Below are 27,723 nucleotides of genomic sequence, written 5' to 3' on the forward strand. Positions count from 1 at the left end.
GGTTTAATGGAATGTCTTATAAACACAGTGGGATTCATAAGGATCAATGTGCTGAATACATGTTTTTGTGACATAAAGTTACCATAAAGTTTGGATTCAAGACTTTTTTGTCTTAGTCCAGAGGTGAAAATCATGTGACAGTCCACATGTTGTCAAACTACAAGTTTCAGCTGTCAAAGCCTGCATAGCCAAAGATGAGGAATATTACTAGCTGCAGTACAACATCCAGAGAACCACGATTCCCACTCCTAGTTTAGTCCCACAGAGATAGGTGTGATCTGTGATTAGACAGTGGTTGGCAGGTGGCATCTTATCTGAAGATTAGGTAGATTCAAGACAATCTATTTAAATTCTATTAGATTTAACTTCTACAACATGCACTCGTGGGAAACGTCTTGTATGTGTGTGCACATACAGTGTTTTTCTCCCTTTCTCTGTATAACATATACTCAGACTAAGCCAAAAGACACACCTGCCCCACTGTATTAATCTATTGTTACAGAACAGTCTTTAGGACAGGGAAGCATGTCAGCTGGTAAGGTAGAGACGGCACCAAACATTTATCATTGCCCTCTCTTTGAAAGATCATAGCCTAAGCCAGGGGTAGGCAACCTTTTTGAGCTGGGGGCCGGGTTGCTGTCCCTCAGACAAGTCGGGGGGCTGAAGCCGGGGGGGTGGAGCTTCTACCCTCCGGGGGCAGGGCCACATGCCGGGGCAGAGCTTCCACACTCTGGGGTGGAGCCACACACCAGGGGCAGAGCTTCCACCGAAGCCCCACGGGGAGGAGGAGGCGTGTGCCCGCCCTCTCCTCCTTGGTCCCTTTCTGGCCAAACACCCCCAACCTGCATTCCAAAACACACACAACAGCACATTTGTGCATTTCACATGGCTTTACTTAACATGGCCTCTTGCATATTTCAGAGGCTTATTCCATAACCAAACCCCTTGGGTTTAACACTTAGCACGGTTTAACATGGCTATGCATATTGAACATGTCAAGGTGGTTTCACCGTTCTTGCACCAAGTGTACTTCTCAGAAGTGTGTACTTGGTCAAGGGACTTTGGTTTTTCTTCACTGCGCATGAGTTTGTAAAAATCAGAGCAATTTACACTGGCCATGCCTCAGATGCTTGCTGATATCAATATCACCATTAAAGAACCAAAAACACAGAAAAGGCACTTTGGAAAGTCACACTCTCTTGGCTTCAGAAACAGTGTGTGCATGCCTCTGAAGCTGACTCATATCATCATCATCGTCATCGTCATCATCATCACACTATCATTGTCAAAGCAAGGGAGACTTGTTAGCATTAAAAGCACCCAAAACACACTTTGGAAGGTGACACTCTCTCGGCTTCTGAAACAGTGCTTGCATACCTCTGAAGCTGAGTCTCATCATCATCATCATCATCATCATCACCACACTATCATTGTCAAAGCAAGGAAGACTTGTTAGCATTAAAAGCACCCAAAACACACTTTGGAAGGTGACACTCTCTCGGCTTCTGAAACAGTGCTTGCATGCCTCTCAAGCTGAGTCATATCATCATCATCATCATCATCATCATCATCATCATCATCATCATCATCATCACCACTATCATTGTTAAAGCAGAATACTGGAAAAATGCAGTTTAAAAACACATTTAATTAAAATAAATACTGGGAAAAATCCAGTTTAAAAACACACTTAACCAAAATAAATACTGTAAATGGGCACCCACCTCCTCCTCTTCATCCTCCTTCTCTTCATCCTCCTCCTCCTCCTGCTCTTCATCCTCCTCCTCCCTGGCGCCAAAAAAGGGCAAAGGAAATGGCCGTTTCCTTTGCCCTCTGGCTGCAGCCCGGCCCAACAGAGGAGGAGCTCCTCCTCCTGAGCCTGGCTGGCCAATGGGGGCAGACTGGGGCTGGAACAGCCCCGCCCCCTTCCAGCTATCACAGGCTCTGGCCTGGAGAAGGGGTGGGCTGTTCAGCCCCAGACTCAGAAAGAGTAAGTCCTCCTCATTAGCCCTGCGCGCGGCCCTGCAAGGCCACGCGCAGGGCCAGCGGAAGTACCTGTGGCCCAGCGCGGAGGAGGAGGAGGTAGGTGGGCCATGGAGGAGGGGGAAGAGGGCGGACTGCGCAGCCGCGCAGCACCCAAAAAAAGGGGGTGGGGAGGAGGAGGTAGGTGGCCGCTGCGGGAGCGCACGGAGGAGGAGGAGGTGCACAGCCAAGGCAAAATCTGGCCCCAACAGGGAATTGGCGCTGTGGCAGCGGTGGTGGCGGGACCGTGCTGGGGCCGGTGCTGCCGCCTTGCTGGGCCGGATGTGGCCCGTGGGCCAGGGGTTGTCGACCCCTGGCCTAAGCAGTGAGAAGAACAAAGATAAACCGAACCAGATCCAGCAATTAACAATTCTTATTTCCATTGTATGCTGCTATAAAAGCACAAACTCTAGTAGCTCCAAGGCCTATCTATAAGTTGATGCCTTCAAAAAGCCTGGGAACTGCTCCAGAATAGAATTTTTGAAATGCTGTACTCCCACAGAAATCAGAATCCAAAATCCCATATCATGGTTCTTTCCTGCTTGACACAAACAAGATTAGTATAGAAAAATATACAGCTCGTTTTACAATACCTCTAAGAGACATTTATTGCAGCATACTTCTCTGCTTGGATCACAAGACTTTGCAGAGCAATTTCTTTGTCCAGGAATAATATTACAGAATATTGTCTGTATGTGTTGGTCACAGACGCATAACCAAATCTAACAGTAGTATTTTAGGCTACATGGATTTTTTTAAAACGTTGCTAACAACAAAAATAAGCAAACATTTTTTAAAAAACATTGATGGGAGTACCACAAAATACAATTAATATAGAGTAGTAGAATCTTGATTATCCGTCCTTCGGTCATCCGACATTCTGGATTATCCAATGTCGCAGCTGCTTGGGGGCGTGGCTATAGGCATTTCTATGCCCCCAGACACACCCCCAAACATGGTGGCCACAACAGGCATGGAGAGAAGGGCGAGTGAAGCCTTGCCCCAAAACATGGCCCTAAGTGTGGTGGTGGCAGCAGCAGTGAGCAGGGGAAATACCTCCAGTCCCCAAAACAAGGACCAAAGCATGGCAACAGGGAAGGCGACGGGCACAGCCAGGCTTTTCGTAGACCCTCCGGATTATCCGACATTTTCAGCTATCTGACTATCAGCCCACCAGTTTATGTCGGATAATCGAGACTCTACTGTATAGAACTACAAAGTGCCTGAAGCCTGTACAGACATAAAACAGAATGAGGAGGGAGTTTCCTAAGCATCACAGAATGAGGGAGTTATGGACTGCACTGGGGGACACCTCAGGAGGGTGTCACCCAGTGTGCTGGTGGGAAGGGGCTGCCTTCCAGGTCTGGCAGCTCTGCTGGTCAGACAGCAAACTGAGTCACCTTCCTTTGCTGCCTGACCAGCTGCTCTGCCACACCTGGAAAAGGCTTTAAGTTTTCAAAGAAAATTTTAACTTCTAAATAATGACATTTCTATCATTCATTAATTTCTGAAGTAGGGAAGAGCTCTACAGAGAAGCTAATATGGTGAAACAATTGAAGAATCGAAGCACTAAAACAAAACTGTAGAATGTCCCCTCTTTCTTTCTTTCCTCTCCCATCTCACTATCTTTCCTAGAAGAGATAATGAAGAAAATCACCAAAGCTTCACCAGAAACCAAACATATGTGTGGTGATTAAACTGACCTTTGCTACTCCTAACCTTGGCTTGTTTTACTTTGCTTGCTTTCCTTGAGTGGATTGCTCTCATAATTCTTGACCCTTGTTCCCAATCCAATTGACCATACTTCTCTTTACTCTCACTGGTTCTCATCCCACATCTTCTCACAAGTGTTCAGTCTGTTTATTCATCTGGATTCCTATAAGGATTTTTTGTGAATAACATGACGACATACTTCTACACATGAAATATAAATATTAAATATCCCTTGCCAACTGTAAGAAATGAGATATAGATCTGACTTAACCAGAGTAAAAAAGACATACTTAGAACATATTTTAAAAGTGATCTGGACCAGGCGAGGCTCAGCACTGAATATAATGATAGGAGGGCAAAGTATGAGTGAAGCACTGGCACTACTATTAGAAATCCTTTCCAAAACACTGGATAGGGACCAGCCATGCAATGTCCTTCTCCTGCTGTGACCCTCCCCTGAACTTCTAAAAGATGAACAGCTGCTAAATAATATCTCCTCATGCATAACAAACAATATTATTACTTCAAGGACACAGATGAGCTCAGAATTCTTTTGTAACATTCAGGAGATTATGAGCAAGGATAGAGTCTGTAAACTCAATGCTGAAATTTTGTGGCCTTTGTAATCTGGAACTGCTTCTCGAAAAGATTTCAGTTTTACTGACTAATCTTTTCTTTCAAATGCTAGAATGTATATCAGGCTGCACTGATGGTTGTCTAAAGGTACTGGTTAATAATTCTTCAGAAAAAATATATACATAAAATCATATACATAAAAACTGAGAAAGTGATTTGGCATCAGTCCCTGCCACTCAACTTGTGAGCTGAAATTTGAATGAGATTATAAAACACAACTGAATTTTATAAATAGGTGTTCTGTGCTGGACAAGCTGCTTTTGTAATTAGTTAAACCATCCAAGTCTCAGCACAGCTGCAAACTATTTTAACTGTCAGAGATAGTATTACAGTGCACAGTGTCTCTGCACAATAACATGGAAGGCAAGCGCAAGGCTCTACTGCTATCCCTACCAAGAACAAAAGACAGGTCTTTATAGTACACAGTGCCATTTGGGAGACGATGAGGAGGTCAGTAAATACTTAACTAGAGAACTAGAGAAAATGCTGAATTTCAGAGGTTTCCCTGATGCTGGAGAATTTCATTTATTGTGCAATTGTTGGCCACTGGGAAAAAATTGTAAAAAGTTTCAAAAGAAGGCAAGTAGCATTGATAACTCTGATTCAAGTGTAGCCATTGTGATCCAGTAGCGTGAGTGTTAAACTAGGACACTGGGAGACCAGGGTTTGAATCCCTGCAGGGAATTCAAACAGTGGAAGGAAAGGCCAAAGCCACTCTGACAAATTCTGCCAAGAAATCTGAGGGATAGGGTCACCTTAGGGTTGCCGTAAGTCAGAAATGAGTTAAAGGCACACAACAACAACACTGATTCAGTAATGCTAGGTTGAAGCTCTATGGACAGAATTATCTGCCACCATTTTAGGATTAAATGCATCGATTCAGAAAGCTAGCTGCTAAAAGAATTGTCATAATTAAGGAAATTTCAGCATCTAAACTGTGCATCATTCTAAGCATAGCCATCTCTATATGCAGAACTTCTTGATACTATGGTCTGCCAAAAAGGAAGGAAAAAGACCTTAAAACTCAATATGGAAAGGTTCAAAAAGTTTCTGAGGGTGAGGCTCATTTACACATCCTGTTTTAGCACATGATAAGGAAAATGAGCACTTCTTCATCTTCTTTTTCTGTTTCCTTTAGTATTCAAGTCACAGTATATTTTGAAAATCAATCAATCAATCAAAGTATACTTATGTTTTTACAAGACACCACACACACACACACACACACACCACTCTCTCAGCCTCAGAGGAAGGCAATGGCAAACCCCTCTGAACAAATCTTGCCAAGGAAACCCCATAATAGGTTCACCTTAGGGTCATCATAAGTCGGAAACAACATGTAGGTACCCAAGAAACATTTCTCGCAGACAGATTATCAAAAGGATAAGAAATAGCATCAACTGTACCCTGCACTTCCACTGGAGACTGACTGGGCAAGTTTTCCCTTTATTGCCTGATGACACTATGGTATGAAGGTTTTTTTGTTTGTTTTTCTTTTTTTGGTAAGCAGAAGGAATATTGTCATTACTTTTATGACAGGTTTTCCTCTGCAAGGACCTGAACATGTCACTGTTGTATCATACATCCCTAACTATAAGCCAGTACAAAATGTCAAATGACTGTAGCCAATGTAATGTAGTAGAAAACCTGCTGAGGTTTCAAAAACATAAAGTCTTCTCTTTACTGACACACATACTGTATTTCTTAAGGGTATAAAGGTATTCCATAATTGGAATGTGGTACACTTTTTACACAGAATGTGGCAAAGTGATTGAACTCTCCCCCTCTTTCTTGCCTTTTAAAAGCTTTTGACTGTTCTAAGATTCAAAGGATAAACAACAGGCTTGGTCACTTTGGTGGATGTTGATTCTGCTGGACCTCTAAATGGCATTCAATACCATCAGTAATACCATCATTCTGGGCAGTTTGGCTGACATGGAATTTGAGGGCACTGCTTTGAATTGTTCCAATAGATGCCTCCCCCATTCAGTCCTCTTCCCCCCTTCACATCCCTGTGAGTGATCATGAGAAAGGTAGGAAAGTCTAAGTCTTTCCAGTCCCACGTGACTCAATATACTCAGAAAGCTGTGTTTGGAGGGGGGGGGGGTTCCCTGATTATTTATTTATTCAGTTTATATCCCACCTTTCTCCTGCAACAATATTCAAGGGGCCAAAAAACACTTCAGAAATAATCCAATTTGAGACTGCTTTAACTGCCCTGGTTCAGTGCTAGAGAATACTGGAAACTGTAGTTTATTGTAGTACAGTACCAGAGCTCTCTGACAGAGAAGGCTAAATGTCTCACAAAAGTACAGTTCCAGGAATTCCCTAGCATTGAGCCAGGGCAGTTAAAGTGGTCTCAAAGTGGATTATTTCTGCAGTGTGTTTTGGACCATGGTGGCTTATAGATTACAACACAATATAGCTTTCAAAAACAAGTAATAATAAAGTTTTAAAACCATTAAAGAAGCAATCGTATTAAAATACTAATTTAATTTAAAACATAGTAAAGAAGGTAAAACTATGGCATACCGCATTAAAAGACCCTTCTGGGAGGGTCAAAGGCCTAAATAAAAAAAGTATTTACCTGTCTTCCAAAAGATCTTCAAGCTCAGATAGGCTCAGATAGGGAAAGGCAGTATTTCAGATAGTCTGGACCCAAGCTATACAGGGCCTTATAGGTCATAGTCTTCCCAGAACCAGACTGTTTCTTCCTAGAAATAGGTAGCCAAGGAAGCTGTTTCAATAAGGGAGCTATATATTCCCTGCAATCAGTAGTTTGAACCCACTGAAGTTTGTAAACAGTTTCCAAAGGCAGTCCCATGTACACTGTGGGGGTATCTACACTGGCAAAAAAAAAAAATCATTGTCACTTCACAGTTTCCTGGTCCGCCGTGACCCTTTTAGTGCCACACATGCTCAAAATAAACCAGACTCCAATCTTACTGATTGCCACATATTTCCCATGCCTAAGTTTAAACTGGTACAAAAAGGATGTGTGTTTTTTTTCTTTCTATAAACCAATAGCCTTATTATTTACCTGGAGGAGCTCTGGTGGTGCAGTGGTTAAATGCTGGCACTGCAGCCACAATGTTGTAAATCTGATCCCAGAGGAGGGCTCCAAGGTCCACCCAGCCTTCCATCCTTTCATAGGGTGGTAAAATAAGTACATTGCTTGTTGGGGGGTGATTGGCTTACATATTGTAAACTACTTAGAGAGTGCTAGTTCATTGATAAGCGGTATAGAAATGTATTTGCTATTGCTATTACCTATCAATCTTGCCAGCTTGCAATTCTAATTGGTTGCCTCCAGATTCAATCCTCTTCCCCTGTTTGTGTCCCAGTGAGAGATAATGAGTAAAGGCAGGAAATCTAAATGTCTCCTTCCTCCCCCCTCCCCAACTATCTGTTGTTTTATTTTTAAAATGTGTTTTTTTTTAATATCTCCTGACTCACACAGGATGGAAGCTGCCCATCTCCTTCACTGCGATTGCAGCAATGGAGCACTTCATTCTGGTTGCTGTGCCGCCGCCTCCGCAACAAAGCTTTGTTTGCAAAGTCAAGCAATGCTGAAGTCAAACAATGGTGAGGGGATAGACTGATGTACCTCCTCACCATTGATCTCATGATTGGGCTCAGCTGGGGAGAGGACAGCAGCAATCATGTCAAAGCGCTCCATGGCCAGCAATCGTAGCAAAGGAGATGGGCAGCTTTATTCCCCACAATGTATCCCAGCTAATCGAGCTAACTGTAGATCTGGCTACCTCTCCTTCCTCCTCCCCACTGCCCAAGTGAACAAATGAGAGAACAAGAGTTTTGATATTCTCACCTTAAATCTATAGTTTCAAATCTGTGGCAGTAAATCTTAAAAAGATTTTGCAGTGATTAAAAAGTATAGTCCAAATACACTGCAGAAATAATCCAGTTTGAGACCGCTTTAACTGCCCTGGCTGAATGCTAAGGAAATCTGGGAACTGTAGTTTTGTGAGGCATCTAGCCTTCTCTGTCAGAGAGCTCTGGTGCTACAATAAACTACAATTCACAGGATTCCCTAGCACTGAACCAGGGCAGTTAAAGTGGTCTCAAAGTGAATTATTTCTGCAGTGTATTTTGGACCCTTGTCTTCTGTTCCCAGCTTCCCTTCTCCTGAAGCCTGCAATCATGTTTCCCTCTACTTCACCCCTACTATCCTTCGTTTAGCCCATTTTTCCTTCCTCACACTATACTGAAAGAATTCAAGTTCTGCAAATATTCAAACAACTATTGCAAAACCAAGCATGCTAACTAAACTGCCATCACACACACTTTAAAAAAATTAGACAAGTGATTTAATTTTGAATGTAATCGATGGTGTTTCTTGTGCTATGTATATCTGAAATGGCTGAGATCAGGATTTGGTGTTTTGTTGTATAAAGTCTGGAATTTGCCCTCATGCAGAGTTTTAAGGTGCAGTTGCTCTGCAAATGATACTATTGTGAACTTTTCTTTTTCTTTTTTTCCTGAACAGCCCACATGCTGTCCAAATGTCAGAGCCAGTTGCTTGTTTCCCTGCCACAACAACCTTCTATTTACCAAACATGTCCTTACCTAGAATAACTATTTTATTCAAGCTTACCCATAAAAATTGAGCTGGACCCAGTGGAAGACTTACAATTCATCTTTTACAGAGTAGGATTTTTACTCAAGCCAGTTACAAGTATCCTGACCCAGAAGTTACATTTTTAAGTCACAGGACAAACCAAAATGTCGTAACTACGGCAATGACATTCCTAAGCATATGGCATCACTGAATAATAGGCCTTCAGTCTTTCTTTTGTTTAAAAAGAAAAAAAAAGACTTAAACTGCTGCCAGTCTTTTATGAGCCAAAAATTTACAAATACTTACACTGGCCTGTTACAGACAGTCAAAATAAAGCTGCTTCGAGTTACAATGGAGGTATGGTGTTTCAATGATGCATGCATCCTAAAAGTCCAGAAGCCACACCAAAGCCACACTCCAGTCTGGAACGTGGCTTTGGTGCGACTTCTGGACTCTTAGGACACATGCATCATTGAAACATCATACCTCCACTGTGACTCAAAGCAGCTTTATTTTGGCTGTCTGTAACAGGCCATAGTTTGGAAAGGATTTAGCTATTTTTCAGGTAGCAAAGTCCACAATAGACTTGTCACTAAACATATCAAACAATGACAAACTTTGTTTTCATTACAAGTTTATTGTATAGCTTCATTCTTCAGCAACTCTGATTACAGATGTCCCAATTCATATTTGTTTCTTATTTTTTTTAAAAAAACCAAAACTGAGCACTCTTTAACTTACAGTACTAGTTGTCCAGGCAAGTTCAGTGTGACTCAAGTAAATCACTACAACTCTGAGGTGCTTCAGGAATCCGGCAAAGAGCCAAGAAATCAGGAGAAAATTGTTTGATCCACAAAAGGACAAATTTTATGTTTCCTTTGATTTGTTTGGTTTTTTTAATTTCTAAAGCCACGTACAGGGATTAGACTAGGTACAATGTTGCTTTCGAAATGAACAGAGAAGTGAGGAGGAATAACTATTCTATAGATGGAATTAAACCTGAGAGGAAAAACCAATTGGTTATCCAAGCATAAAAGAAAAATGTCTTTTACAAAATTACAGTGAATAAAGGACCTCATAAATGTTTATTCTATTAACAAAAAGAGATTTGCAACCCAACAAACAAAAGGCACAAAACACATTTTCAGACTATTAGCTCTTTCAGTATTTTCCATAAACAAGGCAATACAAACACAGTTTGCCAGTGTTTATGTTGCAGGACACAAGAGTACAAATACATGTGCAGTCTGGAAGGCTTAGGTAAATTCCTTGCAGTCTGATTTTTCATTCAATTTCTAACAACCTTTGCTGTGACATATACAAATATGAATACAATCTGTATCAGAAGTGAAGGAAGACAGGAAACAGTGTGTGTTGGGCTGAACAGTGTTTTGTTTTTCGCATGCCAGGCATGCTGTGTTCTGAGCTCAACAGAGCTGGCACTCCCTAGAGAGGAGACTTGATCACTGCTGACTATAATTCTCTCATCAACACAAGTTGAATGTGCTAAAACCTAACATAGACAAATTTCCTTCTCCACTGAAACTCAGTACTTCCACTGCTGAAGTATGACTGATAAGATACATTAAAGTGTAAGTCATCAGCAAAGTGAAATCATGTAAAGAACAACACTGACTCCTCCTAAGGACCTTTCTAGGCAATTTTTTGTACGTTTGCCAATTTGGCAAACCCAATGTTAATTATGTAGGGACTTCTTGTACTGCGTCCTAACAATTCAAACTGTAGGCCCAAGGATTAATAAAATGGAACAGTACAAGTGGCACAATCCAAAACAAAAATTCCCTTCAGATTAGTATGTGAGCCCCTGCTTAACAGCCTGCCTCTAAAATCTGGGATGTCCATCAGCCTTGAAACTGAAATAGCTTTACTGTAGACATTAATAATGAAACTACTGTCTTAACATGAGACATTCTGGCTTATATAAAGTTTAAGTTTCACATTCAGGCAGCATAAGTTTCAGGCTGAAATTGCTGAATTGTTCCTCTGAATTGAAAGTGCCATCACAGCAGAAGAGGTTGTCTTTCGACACATTCAAAACATCAACCCTTGTATAAGCCCAGACCAGTCAAGCAGATTTTAGTGCCTCTACTCCCTTTCCACTCATTTTTACCACTCTAGATTTCAGTCCAGGTTTAGAAAGAAACATGTATACTACTAAGTAAAGCATTCATGTTGCTGTGCCATGCTGGAAGATAAATATATTCCATTTCTCTACATTAAGTCATGTGGAACAGCTGCTTAATAAACACTATAGTGCAGTTGCTCCAATGTAACTGAATGTTTAAGATCCAGTAGGACAGTTTATGCATTTAAAATGCAGGGACTGTGAACAATAGCTTCTGAAATATTGCTTGCCTTCATAAAGGGTTCCAAATATTGTTTAAAACAAGGTGAATATCAACAATCAATGTGGTAGTAGTATGAAAACTATGTTGTGTCCGTTAGAATTTCCTGGCTGTGTCTTAAATGGCCTATTGCCAAGACAGCAACTGCGATGTTCAGTTGTAATTATAGCTGGCTTGCTATGATTCTGGATATCTGAAATATGCTCATTCTACTTATGTATAAACCAGGATAGTATTCATTTGCAATGCACAGCTATAGCTTTATCACCTTCTTACCCTATCTTTTAAAATGCTGGTTCAATTGATTAGGTTATTCAAATTATGTAACTGCTACAGAGTAATGAATTCTGATTGCAGTATCTACAAAGGCATTACCAAGAAAGGGCTTGGAGACAACAAATAATCATAAAATAATGACAAAGGTGTGGTAATAGAAGATTTGATATCATAAGTATTCCAAAGCTGCATCTTGGTTTCCCTTTATAGATTATGGGCCTATACAGACAGGCCAAAATAAAGCTGCTTCAGGTCACTTTGGAGGTATGCTGTTTAAATGACACACACATCTTAAGAGGCCAGAAGCTGCGCCAAAGCTGCACTCCAGTCCTTAGGACTGGAGTGTGGCTTTAACATGGCTTCCAGCCATGTTTAAATGCATCATTTAAACAGTATACCTCCAAAATGACCCAAAGCAGCTTTATTTTGGCATGTCTGTATGGGCCAAAATTCCAGCAGACATAACTCTTTGTGCTTACTCTTAAGACTGGATGGATGAGAGAGTAGAATGGGTTGGTGCTTCACATATATTGCTTTTCCCCAGGAGATGGTTCCTTCTTTTAAAGAAGAGTTAAGATACAGTACTTACATTGACCCATGAATAAGTCGACTCAGATTTTTTGGGTCAATTTTTTGACCTAAATTTCTAGACTTCTACATGAATATATATGGTAAGCCAATTTTGCAGCCACATGCAAAGAATATGGAAGCAAACTGGAGGCAGAACACATGCCTGAAATCAAATGCTGGGCAAGGAGGAGAGCAGCTAGGTGTGGAATTCTAGTAGAAAAGTGGCAGATGAAGAGATAATCACTGCTACTCCAAGAGCCCCCTCAAAATGCATTTTCTTTATAAAAACAACCCTTGGATTGGCTGCACATTATTATACAGTTGGCCCTCCACATTCGCTGGGGTTAGGGGCACAGGATCCCCATGAAGGTGCAAAAATTGCAAATAAAAAGACACTATGTTTGTACCTGAGAGAACACCTCTCTATGAATCTCTAGGTCCTCCAGCACAACTCTATCATCAACCTCCACAGGAGAAAAGCTTGCTAGAGGACCTACAAATGCCTAGAGAAGTATTTTCTCTAGTAATCTCCAAGTCCTCCAGTGCAACTCTATAGTTAATTTCCAGCAGAGTTGCACTGGAAGACCTAGAAATTCTTAGAGAGAACATGTTAATCAAATCCACAAATAACCAAATCTGCAAAAGGCAAAGCCACAAATATGGAGGGTCAACTGTACACGTTACCAATATGAAGTTGCATCTTGGGAAAACAGCAAGAATGAAAGCAATGATAAGTACTGAAATATGCTTAACATAGCTATTGGGTTGAGAACATTCTTTGATATCTCGGCCTCAGAGGGAGCCATCAGGCAGACCAGCAACATCTTGGACTGCCTGAAGGAAGAGGCCCCTCCCTCCTCAACTGTCATCTCGGCCTCAGAGGGAGCCATCAGGCAGACCCAGCAACATCAGGGACTGCCTGAAGGAAGAGGCCCCTCCCTCCTCAACTGTCATCTCGGCCTCAGAGGGAGCCATCAGGCAGACCAGCAACATCTTGGACTGCCTGAAGGAAGAGGCCCCTCCCTCCTCAACTGTCATCTCGGCCTCAGAGGGAGCCATCAGGCAGACCAGCAACATCTTGGACTGCCTGAAGGAAGAGGCCCCTCCCTCCTCAACTGTCATCTCGGCCTCAGAGGGAGCCATCAGGCAGACCCAGCAACATCAGGGACTGCCTGAAGGAAGAGGCCCCTCCCTCCTCAACTGTCATCTCGGCCTCAGAGGGAGCCATCAGGCAGACCAGCAACATCTTGGACTGACTGAAGGAAGAGGCCCCTCCCTCCTCAACTGTCATCTCGGCCTCAGAGGGAGCCATCAGGCAGACCCAGCAACATCAGGGACTGCCTGAAGGAAGAGGCCCCTCCCTCCTCAACTGTCATCTCGGCCTCAGAGGGAGCCATCAGGCAGACCAGCAACATCAGGGACTGCCTGAAGGAAGAGGCTCCTCCCTCTTTAACTGTCATCTCGGCCTCAGAGGGAGCCATCAGGCAGACCCAGCAACATCTTGGACTGCCTGAAGAAAGAGGCCCCTCCCTCCTCAACTGTCATCTCGGCCTCAGAGGGAGAGATCAGGCAGACCCAGCAACATCAGGGACTGCCTGAAGGAAGAGGCCCCTCCCTCCTCAACTGTCATCTTGGCCTCAGAGGGAGAGATCAGGCAGACCCAGCAACATCTTGGACTGCCTGAAGGAAGAGGCCCCTCCCTCCTCAACTGTCATCTTGGCCTCAGAGGGAGAGATCAGGCAGACCCAGCAACATCAGGGACTGCCTGAAGGAAGAGGCCCCTCCCTCCTCAACTGTCATCTTGGCTTCAGAGGGAGAGATCAGGCAGACCCAGCAACATCAGGGACTGTCTGAAGGAAGAGGCCCCTCCCTCCTCAACTGTCATCTCGGCCTCAGAGGGAGCCATCAGGCAGACCCAGAAACATCAGGGACTGCCTGAAGGAAGAGGCCCCTCCCTCCTCAACTGTCATCTCGGCCTCAGAGGGAGCGATCAGGCAGACCCAGCAACATCAGGGACTGCCTGAAGGACGAGACTTCTCCCTCCTTTAACTGTATTTTGTATTGTATTATGATTTTACTGTACACCGCTATGATCATCGCAGAATAGCGGTCTATAAATAAAACATATTATTATTATTATTATTATATCAACCATATGTGAATTTAATAAACTGCTGTAGACAGGAATATGAGACCCCTGAAATTCCAAATGCATGAAGTTAGAGCTTACAAAAGACACCAGAAAATCCAAATCCGCATCGCACTGTTAACTCATGTTCAATTTGTGGTCTACTTGGACTCCCAGATCCCTTTTACACGTAGTCTCATTCAGCCAGGTGTCACCTATCCTATATCTGTGCTTTTCATTTTTCCGCCCTAAGTGCAGTACCTTACATTTCTCCATGTTGAAATTCATTTTGTTAGCTTTGGCCCAGTTTTCTAATCTATTAAGGTCATTTTGAATTTTGATCCTGTCCCCTGGGGTATTAGCTACTCCTCCTAGTTTGGTGTCATCTGCAAATTTGATACGTATGCCCCCAATTCTTTCATCCAAGTCATTGATAAAGATGTTGAATAGCACTGGGCCCAGGACAGAGCCCTGTGGGACCCCACTGGTCACTTCTCTCCAGGATGAAAAGGAGCCATTGTTGAGCACCCTTTGGGTTTGGACAGTCTTCCAATTACAAATCCATGTAACAGTTACTTTGTCTAGCCCACATTTCACTAGTATGTTTGCAAGAATGTCATGGAGAACCCTGTCAAAGGCCTTACTGAAATCAAGATATATGATATCCACAGCATTCCCTTCATCTAACTAGCTGGTAATTTTATCAAAAAAAGAGATTAGATTTGTCTGGCATGACTTCTTTTTCTGAAACCTGTGTTGACTTTTTATGATTATGGCATTGCTTTCTAGATGTTCACAGACTCTCTGTTTAATGATCTGTTTTAGAATCTTTCCTGGTATTGATGTCAGACTAACTGGATGATAATTGTTGGGATCCTCTTTTTATACCATTTTGAAGATGGGGACAATGTTTGCCCTCCTCCAGTTTGCTGGGACTTCTCCTGTTCTCCAGGAATTCTCAAAGATTATTGCCAATTGCTCCAATATTACATTTGCCAGGTTTTTTTTAATACCCTTGGATGTAGTTCATCTGGTCCTGGAAACTTATATTCATTTAGATTAACAAGATATTCCTGCACTATCTCTTTACTTATTCTGTGCTGAAATTCCCCTATTCTATCCTTTGCTCCATTATCCTCAGGTTTAGCACCCTTTGCCTTTTCTGAGAAGACTGAGGCAAAGGAGGTGTTGAGTAATTCTGCCTTTTCTCTGTTCTCTGTTAGCATTTTGCCATCTTCTCCATGCAGTGGCCCTACCATTTCCTTCTTCTTCCTTTTGCTGCAGACATACCCCAAAAAGCCCCTTTTGTTGTTCTTAACCTCTCTAGCAAGCCTGAGTTCATTTTGCGCTTTAGCTTTTCTAACTTTACTCCTACACGTGCTAGCTATTTGTCTGAATTCCTCTTTGGTGATTTCCCCATTTTTCCATTTCTTATACATGTTCCATTTAAAACTTAGCTCAGCTGAAAGTTCTTTAGTCATCCATCCTGGATTCTTGAGACATCTCCCATTTTTCTTCCTCATTGGAACCGTTTCAAGTTGTGCCTTCAGTATCTCCCCCTTGAGAAACTCCCATCCATCTTGAACTCTCTTTTCTTTTAGTATTCCTGACCATGGGATCACCCCCAGTATTTCCTTTAGTTTACTAAAATCAGCTTTCCTAAAGTCTAGAATGCATGTCTGACTATGCCTGGCTTCTCTTTTCCATTGTATAACAAACTCCAGGAGTACATGATCATTCCCACCCAAGGATCCCACCACTTGCACTCCATTAACTAGGTCATCCCTGTTGGTTAGGTTCAAATCCCAAATAGCTGATCCTTTTGTTGCCTCTTCCACCTGTTGGGCAATGAAATTGTCTCCAAGGCAAGTGAGGAATTTGCTAGACCTTGAGGATTTGGCTGAGTTTGACTTCCAGCAAATATCAGGATAGTTGAAGTCACCCATCACTACTACATCTCTCCTTCCTGAGTGTGTGGTCATCTGTTCTAGAAAGACATCATCCAATTCCTCCATCTGACTTGGGGGTCTGTAGTAGACTCCCACAATAACATCCCTGTTGTTTCCCTCTCCTTTGATGTTACATGAAATTCCTCCACCAGAACAGCATCTGGCAGAAGAAAAAAAAGGAAATGCAAGCAGCAGGAGTTCAAACAAAATATCACAACAGGATGAATGAAACCCTTATACACAGGTGTATTAAAAGATTGTTCTTCCAACACTACTATCACAACACTTTTTAAAATGTTTATTAACAATAAAAATTTTGCTTAGTGCATGCACAGACTAGTCTGAACTCATTTGCCTGAGGTCTACTAAAGTAGTCTGATGAGCCACTGTAGCGCACATTTAAACATGAATCTATAGATGCTGAGGGCTGTGACTGGCTTTGAACTTACTAGTATATTCTCAGTGTACTTCTGTCTACTCTCCCAAACAGAAACAACTAGAAAAACAATTTTAAGTTCTTGTAAAATGTTCCAAAAGCATAAATTTGTCACTGGATGGCCTGATGCAGCCTTGATATTGAATTCATGATATATTTTTGAACACTAAACAAGGCCCTATAGAAATACAGCATTTCCCCAAAGCAACATGTTCAAATAAGCTATCTTTTATTTATTGTCTTTGAGTTGTTTCAATATGCTTTTTCTAGTGTCTTCCCCCCCCCCCCCAATCTTTGGATGGCATATGTTCCCCACCCTCCTATTGCAAAACCAAACCCTTATCTGCAATCATGAAATTGCTGGGAAGATATCAAAACAACTGCACTCTGGATCCAGCAGCCCTGGTGACATGTGTTTCTGTATCTTGATGTATAATCAGACCACCATTTCACTAAATAAACATACTGTGCATTGCTATTGTTCCATTTTTGTCCACATACAACACATCATCCTCAGAGGTTTCCTAGCAGAGACTGTACATTCCCTGTCACAATTTCAGCTTCCCCATGCAAAGATTAATTGAAATTGCTATGTTTTAGTGAAGTCTGATGGACATGACCAAACAGGTCTTTGCTGGCAATATGTCCTTAGCTTAACAAGATTAGGTCCCCTTAGCACAGACCACTGCTCCTTATTACATCACCATCTAAGCCTGTCAAACTAATAGCTTTAGTTATTCCTTTCTTTGGAGTGCTAATGAACCCGTGCAAACAAGCTGTGTTTTTCCAACTCCCCCCTTTTGGTTTGGCAAATGGGGCTAACTTTTGAGGATACTTTCAGCTTAGAGTAACACATTGGCCAAATTACCCTGGAAAATGCAGTAACATATTGAAAAGCACTTTCAAGCATAATGGCAGCATGCCTTTAATTCCAGCCATTTGGACAGAGCCTAAATTCTTTGAGCTTGACAGCCAGAAGAATACACTAAGGTTTGTGTGAGCTGCTCTAGGAAGGAGGCTTTTCGCAAGATCCCTTTGGCAGCAGCCAGCAGAGTCTGCTCACTTTTTTAGAGGGGTGTGTGTGTGTGTGTTTTCCTGCAGTTATTCACTGAGGATGTTAGGTAATTTTTTAAAAAACCTATAATATAAGGCTTTGATAATGAAAAATCAACTCTTCAACCAAACAGGTTGGTCACACTTTTATATTCTGATATATGGAAAACTGGTATTTTATCATTTTTATACTGTATTACACTTGTATGTATATGTAATCATGAGTTTTGTTTGTACTTATTTGATAAATTGCTTTGTAAAGTGCAAAATATGCATTTGTTACATAAATAAAATTATTAAGGATGCTCTACAGTGTATTTCACATCTCGGAGCCATAAAAATGATACTCTTATTAAAATCACAGTGTACATGTAAATAATAATGCCTAGTGGCAAATACTGTCAAAGTATGAATGGGAGTCAACAGGAGGAATCCTAGACTAAACAATCACATCAATATCCAATGTACTGGCAAGGCCAAAAGGTTTTATAAATCTTCTATGGCTCCTACATAACTGCTCTAGCATGTCTTTATGAGAAAGGAATTCTATAGGTAGGGAGCTACCAAGGATGAGGTCCTGATCCTGGTCTATGAAGACAAATGTATTCCAAGCAAGACTTTAACTGTAAATCTATGTGCACTAGTAAGGAGAATGTGTTTTATCCACGCTATTTATGTCTTGTAGTAGTGATTTTGCTTCTATAATTTTATCTTTGTCTTTTCTTTTTAGGTAGTTACAGATTTTCTACATTCTTCACTAATGCCTAAGCAACGGAATTTTTTTTTAAAAAAATCCTGCAGTACATTAAACATAAACAAATTTATTGCAGCATATGCTTTCATGAAAGTTTTTTTGTGCTACAAAAGATCTGTTAAACTTTAACCCTTTTTGCTATTTTTGCTGTAACAGATTAATATACTCTCCATGCTAGCTAAATAATGTATAAATGCATCTATGGCACTGTTGCATACCGGTGACATTGATGCGCTGTAACAATATGCGCAGTTCAGGCTTTGTTCCCCAAAACTCAGAGCCTCAAAGCAAATGTCTACATTATGCCCTCAGGTCCCCAATATACTTCCTTCAGTGGCAGATGACTCCCCTCATCACTTATGTCTACCTCTTTGAACTTATGTAACCAATGCCTTGACATCCCCTTGTTAAAGTGTAGTACAAAGAAGAAATAAAAGCACCTGGGACCTCTTATGTCTCTTCCAGGGACAGTGGTCCTGTCCCTGGAAGAGATTTTTCCACATCCACAGGAGCCTGTACAAGTACACACAAGGTAACTTGTCCCACTAGTCTGCTTCTGCTCTGTGTTCTCCACCATCACTCAGCTTGCACTTTATACTGGAATTTGGGGACTTATGTTGTTATTGTTAACTGTCCTTAACTCAATCCCGACTCATGGCAACCCTGTAGATGAGACACCTCCAAGACCTCGTCCTCCACTGCTTTGCTTAAGTCCTGTAAATTCAGGATCATGACTTCCCTGAAGTCCATCCAGCTGGGGTGCTGTTTTCCTCTCTTTCTACTACCTTCCACCTTTCCGAGCATTATTATATTTTCTATTGAGTCATGCCTTTTCATGATGTGGCCAAAGTACGACAGCCTCGGTTTCATCAGGTTGGCTTCCAGGGAGAGTTCAGGCTTGATCAGTTCAAGGACCAATTAGTTTGGTTTCTTTGGCGGTCAGAATATCCTTAGCACTCTTCTCCAGCACCACATCTTGAACAAGCTGATTTTCTTCTTATCTGCTTTTTTCACTGTCCAACTCTCACTTCCATACATGATGATGGGGAATATAATAGTTTGGACAATTTTGTCCATTTAAGCATAAAATCTTTTACCGTCTCTTCTTCCAATTCCCATTTTGTAATTAAGTTATAGAGTTTTGAAATTCTTTTCTTCTCTCCATTTCTAATAATGTTTTCAAATTCTTGGTCTCCAGGTCCAATCCCACTTAATTTATTATCCATTTTAAATATTTCTACTAATTGCCTGTAAGAAAACCAATTACAATTTATTCCTTCCCTAATCAATTCTTCTTGTGTTTTTAATATAAATGTATCCTTTATCTTCTTTAGAACATCTGAGTATTTGATCCAATTGTTAACTCTATATTCCTCTCTTCTAATCAGGGCTTCTGCTGGCGATACCCAAAGAGGTAATTTACTACACCATTTCCATCTATTTTTAGTCCAAATTCTAAGTAATGATTTACGGATTAAATGGTTGTTAAAATTTCTATTCAGTCTTACTTTATCATAAAAAAGATATGCGTGAAGCCTGTATCTTAATTCATAATTCTCCAACACTAATAATCTTTTATTTTCTAATTTGAACCAATCAAATAGCCAATCAAAAACACATGCCTCAAAGTACCATTTTAAGTTTGGGAATGCAAGCCTGCCTTTTTCTATTTTGTCTTGAATCATTTTGGTTTGAATTCTTGCTTTTTTCTTTTGCCATACAAATTCCGTCAAATCTTTATTCCACATATTAAAGGGTGCGTTATTCAAAATTATCGGAAGATTCTGAAAGTAAAAGATCATTTTTGGCAAAACCATCATTTTTATTGTAGCAATCCTACTGATCCAAGATATTTTCAGTTTATTCCATTTCTTCAAATCATTCTTTATCTCTTTCCATCTTTTATCATAATTATTGTGGATTAACTCTTTATTACTGGTTGTTAATATAATACCTAGATATTTTACCTTCTTTTCCGTTTGAAAACCAGTTTTTTCCTTCCTTTCTTCTACTTCTTTCTTTGATAAGTTCATTAGAAGCATTGTTGTCTTTGTATTATTAATTTTATATCCTGTAACTTTACCATAGTGTCTAAGAATCCGCATCAAATCATCCACACTCTCCATTGGTTCTGCTATCGTCAAGACTAAGTCATCAGCATAGGCCCTAAGTTTGTATGTTTCCCCTCCTACTTTGACTTTGGGTCATTCCTAGTCTTCTGATTTCTTGATTGCAGTATTTATTCTGTTCAATGTTTGATCCAAGGTACAGGAACTCTAACTATTTTGATTTCTTCATTGTCTAAGCTGAAGCTCCTTCATGGTCATTATTGTTATGCTGCCACTCAAAAACTCAAAACTAGATTTTTACAATGAATAATAAGGTATGTGATATCAAAGAAAAATAAATAGCATAATATTCATTTGTCTATGCTCTTTTAGTTTCAGAATGTGAGTTCTGCAGCTCAAGAATATCTTGGTCTTATTACTAGGAGCCCCTTGTCTCCAGCAACATGCAATGAACATCTTGAAAATGGAAACTTGACTTTCATACTCTGTTTTTATGAGAAAGCAGTGATGGGAAACAGAACTCAAGAGAAAGAAAACCAGCTTCCTTCAAAAACCATATTTCAGTCAAATGCTTTTAAAGAAAATAAGCCACTCTGAATTAGTTCTTTGAGGAACTTGTCTCTATTGCAGTCAGACGTCCCAAGTGGCACTACTTTCCAGACTATGACTCTGAATCCAAGTTGTACTAAGAGTGAAAAAGATAGAATCTTGCTGGAAAGTTTCTGAAAGGAATTATCTGAAATCTTGAAAATGTTGAGAAGACTCTAATAAGTATGTCAAATACCAAGATGAGGCCCAAATTAAAGCTGACAACAAAAGAACTATTTTTTTAATTCAAGCCCGCTCCTATCATGTAACAAGTAAGGGTAGACTCAAGTTTAAAGAACAAAAAGAATAACAGAGGATGTGGAACACTCCTACACATTTTGTGGTACAAATTATCCCTCCACATGCTTTTCTGACACATCCATCTTTTTAAACAACAGGGAATCTGCCAACAAAATAGAGCTAGATATAAAGTTCAGTAAATATAACATTCAGACTTAATGCACTAGCCACTTTTTCTCCTTAAATCAAACCCTCGCTGCAGCCTCACCACCACCCCATCGACAACTGATGAGGAAATTTGAGAGGGCCCTCTCCATGACTGCTCCCAGGCAGTGGAACTCCTTGCGACAGTAGGTAAGCTGACCCTGTTCTGTTTTTTTTTCAGCAGACCGTTTTATTTAAACAAAGTTTGGGCTATAAACTGGGGGCTGAGATCTTTCAATAGGAGAGAATCTACTTTTGTTTAATAATAATAATAATAAATAAAACTTTTTCCCCCGCTTTTCTGTGACGAGACAATCATAGCAGCTCACAACACATTGTTTTCATTGTTATGCTTTATGTTTTTAAGATGTGTTGCTTTTAATCTGTGTAGTGAGTCATGAGGTTTGAGCGCTGAGCTACGACTCTGGAAAACAAGATGTGAATCTCTGCTCAGCCAGGGAAACCCACTAGGAAACCATGGGCAAGTCACACTATTTCAGCCTCGGAGAAAGACAAAGGTAAACCTCTCTGAACAAATCTTGACAAGAAAACCTGAGATAGGTTCCCCTTAAGGTTGCAGTTAGAAATTACTTGAAGACACACAAAATGATATTCTAGTCATAGAATCATAGAGCTGGAAGAGATCACAAGGGCCATCCAGTCCAACCCCCTGCCATGCAGGAAATCTAAATCAAAGCAATCCCGACAGATGGCCATCCAGCCTCTGTTTAAAGACCTTTAAGGAAGGAGACTCCACTACACTCCAAGGGAGTGTACTGTCGAACAGCCCTTACTGTCAGGAAGTTCCTCCTAATGTTGAGGTGGAATCTCTTTTCCTGTAGCTTGGATCCATTGCTCTGGGTCCTAGTCTCTGGAGCTGCAGAAAACAAGTTAGCTCTCTCCTCAATATGACATCCCTTCAATATGACATCCCTTCATTTATTTAACCAGGGCTATCATATCACCTCTTAACCTTCTCTTCTCCAGGCTAAACATCCACAGCTTCTTCAGTTGTTCCTCATAGGTAGGGTTGCCATAAGTCAGGACCTCCAAACCGGGACAAATGTAGGACAAATGCAGGACAACATTTTCAAATGTAGGACACATTTTTTTAATGGAGGACACGCGAAAAAAAATTGATGCTTTTTTAGAAATGTTAATATAAACGCATGTTTCTTAGGCATGATCAAAATGGAGGACATTTTGACATTATTCCTAGACAGATCGCAGAAATGTACTTCCCTTTCTGGCCACCCCCCTCTCCCCATTCCAAGCAGCACATTTGGGCATTGAACATGGCTTTATTTTAACATTGCCTCTTGCATATTTCAGAGGCTTATTCCACAATCAAACCCTTTGGATTTAACACTGAACATGGGTTAACATGGCTATGCATATAGAACATGGTTAAACAAAAAGTGGATTTGCCCTCGGTTTCAGGTGTCTCACCAAGTATACTTCTCAGAAGTGTGTACTTGGTCAAGGGACTTTGGTTTTTCTTCATTTTGACTTGTTTTGTCTGTATTCCTCCCCACTAAATAAAGGAGACATGAAATGGAGTTAATGGGTACAAGGAGTTAAACAAAAAAGTCTTGTGAGACTCTGTAGGCAAGAGGTGCACCATGTTAAGAACTGCATTAAGCACACCAAGGCCTGTTACAGACAGCCAAAATAAAGCTGCTTCGAGTCACAGTGGAGGTATGGTGTTTCAATGATGCATGCGTCCTAAGAGTCCAGAAGCTACACCAAAGCCATGCTCCAGTCTTTAGGGCTGGAGCGTGGCTTTGGTGCGACTTCTGGACTCTTAGGACGCATGCATCATTGAAACACCATACCTCCACTGTGACTCGAAGCAGCTTTATTTTGGCTGTCTGTAACAGGCCTTAGGCTGCTGCCACACTGCTTTCACTCTTATCACTCCATCCTATGGAATCCTGGGATTTGTAGTTTGTTGTGGTGTCAGGGCTGGGCTTTGAAATCTCAGGTATAAGAGAGGCAAAAGGCTTGGGCTGCATCTACACTGGAGAAATAATCTGGTTTGAGACCACTTTAACTGCCTCGGCTGAATGCTATGGAATTCTGGGAATGGTGGTTTGTTCCAGCACCACAGCAGAATGGCAGTTAACCCCTGGAAAGCTCTCTGACCAAGGTGACCAATGCCCTCACCCCAAAATGTAGGGCACCCAAGCAAAAAAATGTAGGACATGGCCAAAAATAAAAGCTAAAAACACCCATGTAATTATAAATCCATGCTTCTTAGCCATGATCCAAATGGAGGACATTTTGAAATTTGACAGAAGAGGGCATGTCCTGGAAAAGGAGGAGGATGCCTGGTCACCTTGTCTCTGGTCCAAAATACACTGCCGAAATAAAACAATGCTGGACTGAAATGCCCAGAGTTCCTCACCAAAGCTGCATCCACACTGAGGAAATAATCCAGTTCAAGAGTGACTTAACTGTCCTGGGTTAGTGCTGGGGAATGCTGGGAATTGTAGTACACTGTGGCCCCAGAGCTATCTCTGACAGGGAGTCCCATAACCCTCCAAACGTAGTTGAACTGCAGTCACCAGGATTCCTCCCCAGGTGCATCCACGCTGAGGAAATGGTCCAGTTTGAGACTGCTCAGTGCTGGGGAATCCTGGGAATTGTAGTCTATTGTGGCCTCAGAGCCATCTCTGAAAGAGAAGTCTCAATGTCTCCCAAACACTAGCATTCCCAGGATTATTATTCCTGCAGTGTGTGTGAGAGAGATAAAAGCTAGGGACTGGATTCATTTGCAGGATCTCTGTGTCCAAAACACACTGCTTGGACTGCCAGGGCTCAGTGCTATGGAATCCTGGGAATTGTAGTTTATTGTTGCACCAGAGCTCTCTGACAGAGAAGGCCAAATGCCTCACAGACACCAGAATTCCAGAGCATTGAGCTTTGGCAGTTAAAGGGGTCTCAAAGTGCAGGGGGGGGGGGGAGAGAGAGAAAAGCCAAGGAGTGTGAATGAGAAGCTCACCTCGGCTGGAGGAGGAGGAGGAGGAGGGAGAGAGCCAAGGGAAGTGGCCAGGACCATCCAGAGGAGGAGCCCCTGCTTTTCCTCATCATCGCAGCCTCCTCACTGCTGGCAAGAGGCTCTGCCCGCAGGCAACGCCTCCTCTGTGGACCATTCAGCCTCCTATTGTCAAAAGAGCTCTGGTGCCACAAGAAACTACAATTCCCAGAATCCCATAGCACTGAGCCATGGATGTTTAAGGGGGAGGTCAAACTATTTCTGCAGCCTTTTGCTACCCCAAACCCCAAAGCAAAATCTCTTCCTTCACCAAGCCATTGGAAACCAACCCAAGTGAAGGGCTGATTGCTTCTTTCCCATTGGTCAGCTTTGGGAGAAATTTGCATATTACGAGGTGTTTAGGGCCTCAAAAACGACCCTGTGATAAAGAATTACAAGAATACTGACGCGGTATACATTTAAAAGATGAGGCATTTAGACTCCCAGTGAAACATGAACGATTTATGGCCTTTTATTTCTTTTCTCACTGTAACCTGGAAAGAAAGGCCTCATGCAAGGCATGTATACCAACGTGGGCGGGCAAAAGCTCTGAGTGGCAGATGTCCTGAAGACCTGCTCTCTAGGCTATGCCAGTGCGCCAGGCAGGGAGAGTGGCGCACAGCCACGCAGGACGGTGGGGAGGAGGCAGGGGAAGGCCGAACCGGGGGCTAGGGGCCGAACCGGACCGGGAGGGGGCCCCCAAAAGCGGGTTTGTCACGGGGGCCGCCGGGTTATGGTATCCCTACTCATAGGGCATGGTTTCTAGACCCTTCACCATTTTAGTCGCCCTCCTTTGGACACGCTCCAATTTCTCCACATCCTTTTTAAATTATGATGCCCAGAACTGGACACAATATTTCAGGTGGGGCCTGACTAAAGCAGAATAGAGTGGCACTATTACTTACTTTGATCTAGACGCTATACTTCTGTTGATGCAGCCTAAAATTGCATTGGCTTTGTTAGCTGCCGTATAGCACTGTTGACTCATGTTCAACTTGAGGTCTACTTGGACTCTCAGATCCCTTTCACATATAGTCTCGTTCAGCCAGGTGTCAACCATCCTATATCTGTTCATTTCATTTTTCCGCCCTAAGTGCAGTACCTTACATTTCTCCATGTTGAAATTTTTTGTTAGCTTTGGCCCAGCTTTCTAATGTATTAAGGTCATTTTGAATTTTGATCCTGTTCTCTGGAGTATTAGCTACTCCTCCTAATTTGGTGTCATCTGCAAATTTGATGAGTATACCCCCAATTCTTTTGTGTCATGTCTTTTTAGATTGTAAGCCTGAGGGCAGGGAACCATCTAATTAAAAAGATTGTATGTATAGCGCTGTGTAAATTTACAGTGCTTCGTAAATAAAGGTTAATAATAATAATAATTCTGTCTTCCAAGTCATTGATAAAGATGTTGAATAGTACTGGGCCCAGGACAGAGCCCTGTGGAACCCCACTGGTCACTTCTCTCCAGGATGAAAAGGAGCCATTGTTGAGAACCCTTTGGGTTCGGCTGGTCAACCAATTACAAATCCATGTAACAGTTCCCTTGTCTAGCCCACATTCTACAAGCTTGTTTGCAAGAATATCATGGGGAACTTTGTCAAAGGCCTTACTGAAATCAAGATATATGATATCCACAGCATTCCCTTCATCTAACAAGCTGGTATTTTTATTAAAAAAAGAGATCAGGTTTGTCTGGCATGACTTCTTTCTTTGAAACCCGTGTTGACTTTTTGTGATTATGGCATTGCTTTCTAGATGTTCACAGACTCTCTGCTTAATGATCTGCTCTAGAATCTTTCCTGGTATAGCTGTCAGACTAACTGGACGATACTTCCGACCTCATCCACTGGATGAACTATGTACTGAGACAGCCCAATGGTTGTTATGGTAGCCATAAAGTCCTGACCCAACCATGTTTGGACAGCCTTCACTTTTATGCTGAAGTCCCCCCAAACCACAGTCTTGTTGCTTTCCAATACAAATTCCAAGACCACCTTAGGAAACAGACAAGACTGCCGCGCGGCAGCGAGGTTGCTGCACTAGTTGCATCCCTGTTTTGTCTCTTAGGTCCAATACAAGATTGTTGTTGCTGTTGTTGTGTGGCTTCAAGTCATTTCTGATTCATGGCGACCCTAAGGTGAACACATCACAGGATTTTCTTGGCATGATTTGTTCAGGGCAGATGATTTCCTAGTGAGGAAGATGGAATTCCTATAAATGATGGCAATACCTCCACTTCCTCCAGCCCTCCAACCTAGCTTAGTGCTGCACTGAGTATCCAGGTGGACAAAACTGGAAATCAACTCTACCACACTTATCCACCCAGATTTTCATAATATATACCAGATTGCCATTTTCATCTACAAACAAGCCATGGAAAGTAGTTATTTTAGAGCTGGCATTCAGGAGCAGCAATAACAAATGAGAGAGTGATCTGGCATGGTAATCTGAATCCTGAAGGATGAGGGGAGGATCTGTTCCACCTTTTCTTTACCTGGCACGTCCATCCACAGAACTGTATCTCCCTCCACCCAAAGTCACGCCAATAGGGAAACCTCCCACCCCTGGGATTCACTCAAACACAGGCACAGTCTTCAAGAAACAGAAGCATGGAACAAACACTGATGAGATGCCAATGTTGCAATGTTGCACTTCCTTTTCAATATTTCCCAGAGACCAGCAGCAAAAGTTAAATGCATTTTCCCTCTCCCAGAAATATCCATGACAACTTCTCACAGGAGCACCCAAAGATCTCCTTGTAATCATTATCTCTCACCTAGGGACAGTAAAGAGGCCTCCCAAGGGAGTTAACCCAAATTCTCATTGTGAGTGATATATTTCCAAGATCCTAATTCTCATCCAAAGTGTGTTTCTCTGTAACACCCAAGAAGGGGTGGTATCAATGCCCCGTGTTTCCTATTTAGTGTCACCCTTTTGCAAGGACCACACATGGGGCAATCTGCTGCTGCTGACCCATTATCAGTTGCTGTCTTTGCTTTTATATACCCTCCCTCTTTTATATAACCCTCCCTCTTTGCCATCTGACAACATCTGGCCTCAGAGAGAGAGAAGGGCCAGCCGGCTCCATCAGGCCTAGCCTAGA

General features: G+C 41.9%; 1 protein-coding gene across 4 annotated transcripts in view; it reads right to left on the reverse strand.

Moving 5' to 3' along the window:
- The window catches only part of LOC149315813 (rho GTPase-activating protein 39-like), a 118,215-nt gene that overhangs the window by 71,409 nt on the left and 19,083 nt on the right, over window positions 1-27,723 (reverse strand). Inside the window, exon 1 of one of the 4 annotated variants that reach the window (XM_089514172.1) lies at window positions 3,726-3,919. The exons of the other annotated variants lie outside the window; for them this stretch is intronic. The gene's annotated coding sequence lies outside the window, so the exon portion shown is untranslated. Of the gene's footprint in view, window positions 1-3,725; window positions 3,920-27,723 lie in introns of those variants that run through there. 4 annotated transcript variants of the gene reach the window in all.

The sequence above is a fragment of the Sceloporus occidentalis genome, unplaced genomic scaffold, assembly GCF_023333645.1.
Source record: "Sceloporus occidentalis isolate IW3139 unplaced genomic scaffold, rSceOcc1.0.p SCAF_3, whole genome shotgun sequence".
NCBI lineage: Eukaryota > Metazoa > Chordata > Lepidosauria > Squamata > Phrynosomatidae > Sceloporus > Sceloporus occidentalis.